Below are 6,833 nucleotides of genomic sequence, written 5' to 3'. Positions count from 1 at the left end.
AGAAAAATACATTTCTCTATTGAAGCCAAATTATAGCCGGATTGGTAACTAGCAAAGCACAAAAAACAAAGCAGAACTCGATTTTTTATCGATTAAAAGATTGCAAAACGGGGCCAAGCTAAATTAAAAATTATTTATTGTTGAAAAAGAAATCGTATAAAATTAGACCATACCCCACGGCAACCCAAGGGGTACAGAAGCCCTCATGAGAGAGAGAGAGAGAGAGAACAAATTAAGCGAGAATGAGAGAGAGAGCAAGTTAGGAGAGGGTTAAAAAACTGCCTTCCATCCGTTTCTTCCCCTGCCGCCATCCATTCGTTTGTTTTCTGTCGTCTCTATCTCTCTCTCTCTTTTCAAGCTTTATTTTTTGTGGGTCGTCCTCTATTTTATCTCCAAAACATTCTGTTGCTCCCTATGATAAATCTGGGGCTGCTTCTGACAGATTTAGAGGTACCCATCTACTGGGATTTGGTGAAGGGGACGAGGGTTCTTCCAAAATCTCCGATTTGGGGTATGTTTCTAGCCCATTCTTTACGCTTCTTTCCATTGATCTCCCTCCTTTTCTTCCTTTCTCTTGTTATTTTCTTTTGTTTCCTACGGATCTGAGGCGTGAATCACACCTGCATTCGTTGATATTTCGTTCATATCTTCGAAACGTATCGCTTTTGATTGTTGTCTAGCGCGTTACATAGTCGTTTCTTACTTGTATGTGGAAAAACAGAGTTGGATAGTTTCCTGTTTTGCACGTTATTGGCATCTCGTTAAGGTTGAAGCTCACCCATTTGGCTGTTTTCTTCTATTTTGCTTCTTTGTTTCACTCTCTCATCCATCTTTCTTTTTTTTTTCTTCCTTTTGGAATGGGGAGGTGGCAGGGTTTTGGTGTCTTGGAAGGGTTTTTTCTTGGGGAGATTGAAGATTGACATTTTTTTTTACATTAGCGTAATAACATCAGCATTACATCTTATGCTTATTTTCCTTTTTGGTTACTGTTTTCATTTTTTCCCGATCTGGATTTTGTTTCGGGGTTTCTTTTTCAATGGAAAATGGATTTATGGGTGGTTTCAGTTGCTCCACTTTGTTGTGATCTGATTAGTTCTTGGTCTTGCTTCTTTCTTTATTTGTGCTGTTCTTAATTAATTTTTGTGATCTGGATTTTTTTTATGATTCTTTTGTATTCTGTTTCTAGGGTTTGTTTCTTAGGATACATAGATGGAGGGGGAGACATCTTGGGAAACTAGCCGTTTCAAGGAAATAGGAAGAGAAGTGTGGGCCAATGAATCATTCTCAGAAAGCAATGATGATGGTGAGGATGATGATTCTCTTGTCTCTCTTAATTTTCTCTTGCCAGATGAGTTACTAGAACGGGTTCTGGCTTGCTTGCCCATAGCTGTCATTTTTAGGGCAGGGTCTGTCTGTAAGAGGTGGAATCAGATAATCAATTCAGACAGGTTCCTGTGGCATTTCTCTAACATTTTGTCACAGAAGCCTTGGTATTTTATGTTCACTAGCAATGATGATCCAACAGGATTTGCCTATGATCCGATTCTTAAGAAATGGTACAATATAGACCTCCCCTGCATCAAAGCACCCAACTGGTTCATTGCTTCTTCGTGCGGGTTAGTCTGTTTCATGGATAACAACAGCAGGAACCAGCTCTACGTCTGTAATCCTGTTACCAAGGTTTCTAGGCAGATAGAGGTATCTCCTGAGCTGAAACAATCAGATTATAGCGCTCTTTCTATATCCGTGAACATTAAATCAAATGCCTACACAGTTGCAGTTGCAAAATCTAAGCAGGTCCCTGATGATTTCCTTCAATGGAATTTGTCAATCCAAGTTTATGATTCCAAGACGAAATCTTGGGCTACATCAGTAAAGGAAGTGTTGAGGGGATGGAGGGGAGGAGACGACAGCGTGATCTGCAATGGGATTTTCTATTGCTTGATTTACTCAACCAGCGTCATGGGGACCTCTGAGAACCGACATGGATTGATAATGTATGATCTTGCAAGTAGATCTTCCCATGTGTCTTTGATAAGGAACTTGATTCCTGTACCTTGTTCTCTAACTTGTGGAAGGCTGATGAATCTCAAGGATAAGTTGGTGATGGTTGGTGGGATTGGTAAACAAGATAGATCTGATATAATCAAGGGGATTGGGATCTGGGTACTAAACAAGACTGAGTGGCAAGAGGTGGCTCGGATGCCCCAGAAGTTCTTTCAAGGATTTGGAGAGTTTGATGATGTTTTCTCCAGCAGTGGAACCGATGACCTTATATACATCCAGAGCTATGGTGCACCTGCCCTGCTTGTTTTTGACATGAGCCAGCAGCAATGGAAGTGGGCGCAGAAGTGTCCGGTGAGTAAGCGTTTCCCTTTGCAGCTTTTCACAGGTTTTTGCTTTGAACCCAGGTTTGAAGTTGTTCCTTGATCCCACTTTGTTTGTTTTTAATCGAGTTCGAAGTTGTTCTTTGGTTGGTGCTATCGATGTCAAAGCAGATGGAATGGAAATTTACAGAGTACTGCACTGAAGTACTGAATCTGTTCAAAATTTTGTGAATGGTGAGACGTCATTCCTTGCTTCATTTTGTAACACAGCTCATCAATATAGAATTGTAAGATCACACGTCAAGCTGCAAAGATGCCTGGCGTTTTTTGGATTCTTATATCTAGAGAGTTTTTTTCCCTTTTCTGCCTAATATGCAATGCTTTGATGTTGTGTATCAAATTTTTTTGTTCCTTTACAAAATATAGTGTTTGTCTGCTTTTACTTTCTATACCTTGTAGTATCAATGTGACTGTCTTTGGTTGCATGTGATGCTTGCTTAATGTATAAGCAATCATGAAAGCTTCTTGTATGCGACCATGAATGTAATGAAAAGCAATACCTTTTTGTTTTGTTTATAGGGATACGAAATAATGTGACTTTTTGGCTTTCCCAACTTGTGCTATAAGACTCTTTGGAGGGGAGAGACATCGCTTCATTGATAAGGCTCTACGCTAGAGAAATGCATCCTAGTGCTCTGCACTAGGCAACTTCTTGCTTTATCCTAGAATGGAGTCTCCAAAATAAGACTCGTTGGAGGGGAGAGACATCGCTTCATTGATAAGGCTCTGCACTAGAGAAATGCATCCTAGTGCTCTGCACTAGGCACTTCTTGCTTTATCCTAGAATGGAATCTCCAAATAACCCACTTCTTGTATCATGGTTGATTGATCCAAGGTCTGGTTATTAACGTGTTTTAACTTTCAAAACATGCATATAATTGCACCTTTTGGTCTGGCTAGCTATTAACTCAGCCCTCCCAAGGTGAGCTCGTGGAGTTGCTTTTGTGTTAATTCAATTAACTGAACATTTATAAAAAAATTGAGGCTGAAAGCGAGCAGCAACACTTTACAGTTTAGGCTGAACAACTACTGCACGTGAGAGAGAGAGAGAGAGAGCTCTGTTGAGCATATCCAGTTCCACTTTTCCTGTTTTTGACGTGTCGAGAGAGAGAGACTGGGCATCTTTGGTCTTTTTGTTTCTAGATATGCATGCCATCACTTGCCTAATCTGTTATGCTCTGCCTTATCCATCCACCTTTAGCTTAACTGTTTCTTCTCTCAGCATTGCGAGCCATCTTGTCTCCTTCAAAAATATTATGTTAGCTCACAGTCTCACCTTTGAGTTTAGCTCACAGTCTCACCTTTTAGTCATCTACCAGTCTGTACTTTAATTCTTCCCTCTTCCCTACCTAAAGCCCACAAATCACCTCTCTCTCTCTCTCTTTGATGTGAAAGTCACAGGCATAATCTCTGTACGTTGTCTTTTTATGACACCAAGTGATTTTTATGGCTTTACTTGTTTTTATCTTTTCTCTTTCTGATAATACAATCCTTCACCGTATTTATAACCCTGATATTCAACTAATCTACATTACAAGTTGAGAGAGCTGACACTTTATTTCATTTATGGGATAACTTGATTCTGAAATTGAGGATTTTGTCTTTTGCTAAAGGGCTATCAGAAATGGTTACATCATATGATGAAGATGGCTAGATGAATTGGTTACTCCACAATGGAAAAATCTGGTTGTTGGAATCCACAGATGGACACAAGCACCAAGTTGGTACTGGATGAATGGGACATGGATATATTTGAAATGGAAACATGATCCTGGAGACTCACCCAATACATGGTGAAGCAGTGGCCTCGTCCTATGATAGTGACACGAGATGGCCACCTGCCCAATAATTCTCTGTACCAGATTTTAATAGAATTTATGATAAGGCCTGCAATGAATGAACCCAAATATGAGAGAGTCAGAGAACATAATTAAAGATATTTGTTTGATGCTTTGTTATAACCTAATCATTTCTCTATTCATAGAAAGACTGCTTTATCTTAAGTGCTGCACGTAACATGGTCAACTTAGGTCCTTTAAGCCAATGATTCCAAGAGCAAATCAGGTCAGGGGTGCGCCTGATGGATCACTGTCAGCGATCTCTCTCATGCCGTTCATCCATGTCACGAACGACATCGGCAACACCATGGCTGTGTTGCTTGTGTCCTAGATGGGCCCCACAATTTTTTTTTCAGAGCCGTTGATGCTCTAGATGATCGGCATCTAAAACAAAGCCAAAACAGAGGTGTCTCTTGCCGTTCATCTCATGGATGAACAGAATCAAAGGGTAGTCCTGACTTGATCTGCTCTCAAGGATTCTGGCATGAGAAAGGGCTACCACTTTCATGGTTATGGATAAGTAGACCTGCCTGTGTGGATTTTTATGTTTTTTGAAAGGCAAGCTGGGGTTAGGCAGACCCCCACCAGTTATTCAATAAGGATGGCAGTGGATTGGGGCGGGGGGCAGGGGTGTCTCCTCCCCTGCCCCAGCCCCGTCTCAAAATCCTGCCCTTCATACCCGCCTCCATCCCCACACAGGTTTTGATTTTAACTTCCATCCCCCGCCTCCATCCTCGTTTCATGTCCTCCATCCCCGGTCCAAATCGGGCGAGATGGGGGTTCCATTTCCCCTTGGTCCACTGCCATCCTTAATGAAGGATCGAGGACGGGGCAGGGCAGGAAAAAGCGTAAGTGCATCTCACACAGGTTTTGATTTTAACCTCCATTCATGTCTTCATCCCCGGTCCAAATGGGATGAGGAGGGGTGGGTCCCCGTTTTCCCCCAGTCCACTGTTGTCTCTATTATTCAATGTACCACTGGGTTTTGAACCTGCAACGTCCCTCTACAAGGAGACTTGCACTAAGGGCTCCTACATGAAATACTAGGTTTAAACTTTAAAGTCAGTTGGACATCACAGAGGAACTTAGTGAGGGGACTTGAATGTGCCATCCAAGTCATTGTGAAAATATGGAGCTTGATAGCAAAACCTAGATTCACATTCTTCGATTTTGAGAGTTTTTCTTTATTATAGTTTTACCTAATTTTCTTTCTTTATTTATATATATATGCCAAGATTCGCATTCTTCCATAAAAACAAATTTCTGAAATTTATCCCAAGGTTCCCCCTTCCCGTGCCCACATTTGTGACTGTGGTGGTCAGTCGTTTGCAGACATCAACTAAGGAATACTTTGCCTGAGAATAGGAGTTCTTGGCATCTGCAAGTTGGTAATGGTTATAGTAAACACATCTTTCTGTTTTTTTGGGATAAAACCTCCTTTCACTGGCTGCACATTGGCAGCTTCCAGTTGGTAAAACCTTTGAAGTCCATCCTCCCTTCCCCTCTCCACCGTGGATTACGCTCAGCTTCAACCTTGCAGCAAAGGACGCTCCTCGTGACATCCTGTATCAAGTTAGTGACATTCACAAGTCGCCTCTACCAGATGAACTGAGCCCATGTGGGCGTTATAGTTGACCACAATGCAGATCTTGTGGCCTGAAGCTTGGTTTAGAACATGTCTTCTCACCACTTCTTTTGTTGAGGTGGACTGAATCCTTGCATACTTATTTGTCCACATAAATATGGGATTGAATGCGACTATTTTGAGGTAAAAGACGGTTTCAATGTGGATGTAGGTGCAACCATCAAATTTTTTGATTTAATGCCTGAGCAAGGGAAGCAAAATTTCAAAGTTTTTTGTGATTTTTTTTCCGAGAAATCTCGGGATAATACTTGTATACCTAAAATACATAAATTATATAAAGTATACATAAAAAAATGAATAATATTAAAGGTAATAGCTATTTTAATTGTGCTAATATCATTCTAAAATGTGATGTTTTCAGAATAAGTGATATTATGAAAAATATCGTTTTTTTTTTCCATTATATCAGCCCATAAAGTATCATGATAAGAACATAATATTTTTAAAATATGTAGAAGAGGCCAGATCTATAAGGGAGAGTTGCCACTTATCTATGAAGACATCTGTTTCAAAATTGATGTACATCTTAAAGTAGACACACTGATTAAGTCCCTATGTTTAGATCCTGATTTGATTAGGGCCAGTGTTGTTAAAAGTGTGCCTTGAGGTGAGGCCTTCTGCGCCTCAAGGCTTCAGCCTAAGAAGAAGAAGAAGAAGAAGAAGAAGAAGAAGTTTTTATAGCTTTACGGTCACGTTGTTTCATCAATAAAGCATTTTTTTTAATTTATATTTTTAGATATTTTTAATAGTTTTTTTAAAGTTTTCAATTTTTTTTTTTGAGGATTATGCCTCACCTCATTTTTTTGGTGGAGCGTCTCTCTACTCCACAACGCTTTTCACAACATTGATTAGGGCTTTCCTTATCCATGGTCATGCTTGGGTCTCAACTCTCAACAGAAAAAGGGATTGCCGTTGTTGCCTGAGTAGGCTGATAAACAGGCTGACCAAACCAAACAGGGGGTG

At 40.4% G+C, this 6,833-nt stretch overlaps 1 pseudogene across 3 annotated transcripts; it reads left to right on the top strand.

Annotated features, from left to right (window-relative positions):
* The first annotated feature begins 229 nt into the window (after positions 1 to 229).
* Positions 230 to 4,294, top strand: LOC149819853 (F-box/kelch-repeat protein At3g61590 pseudogene; annotated as a pseudogene). 3 transcript variants are annotated; one of them, XR_016426410.1, is made up of 3 exons: positions 243 to 511; positions 1,187 to 2,561; positions 4,001 to 4,294. The product of XR_016426410.1 is annotated as an F-box/kelch-repeat protein At3g61590 pseudogene, transcript variant X1 (transcript). The 3 variants fall into 3 exon arrangements; XR_016426412.1 differs by lacking the exon at positions 243 to 511 and adding an exon at positions 558 to 766; XR_016426411.1 differs by lacking the exon at positions 4,001 to 4,294 and having other exon boundaries at positions 230 to 511; positions 1,187 to 2,776.
* Positions 4,295 to 6,833: the final 2,539 nt, after the last annotated feature.

This window comes from Nuphar pumila, chromosome 12, assembly GCF_984573655.1.
Source record: "Nuphar pumila chromosome 12, dmNupPumi1.hap1.1, whole genome shotgun sequence".
Classification (NCBI taxonomy): domain Eukaryota; kingdom Viridiplantae; phylum Streptophyta; class Magnoliopsida; order Nymphaeales; family Nymphaeaceae; genus Nuphar; species Nuphar pumila.
This window is presented reverse-complemented; position numbering and strand designations above follow the sequence as displayed.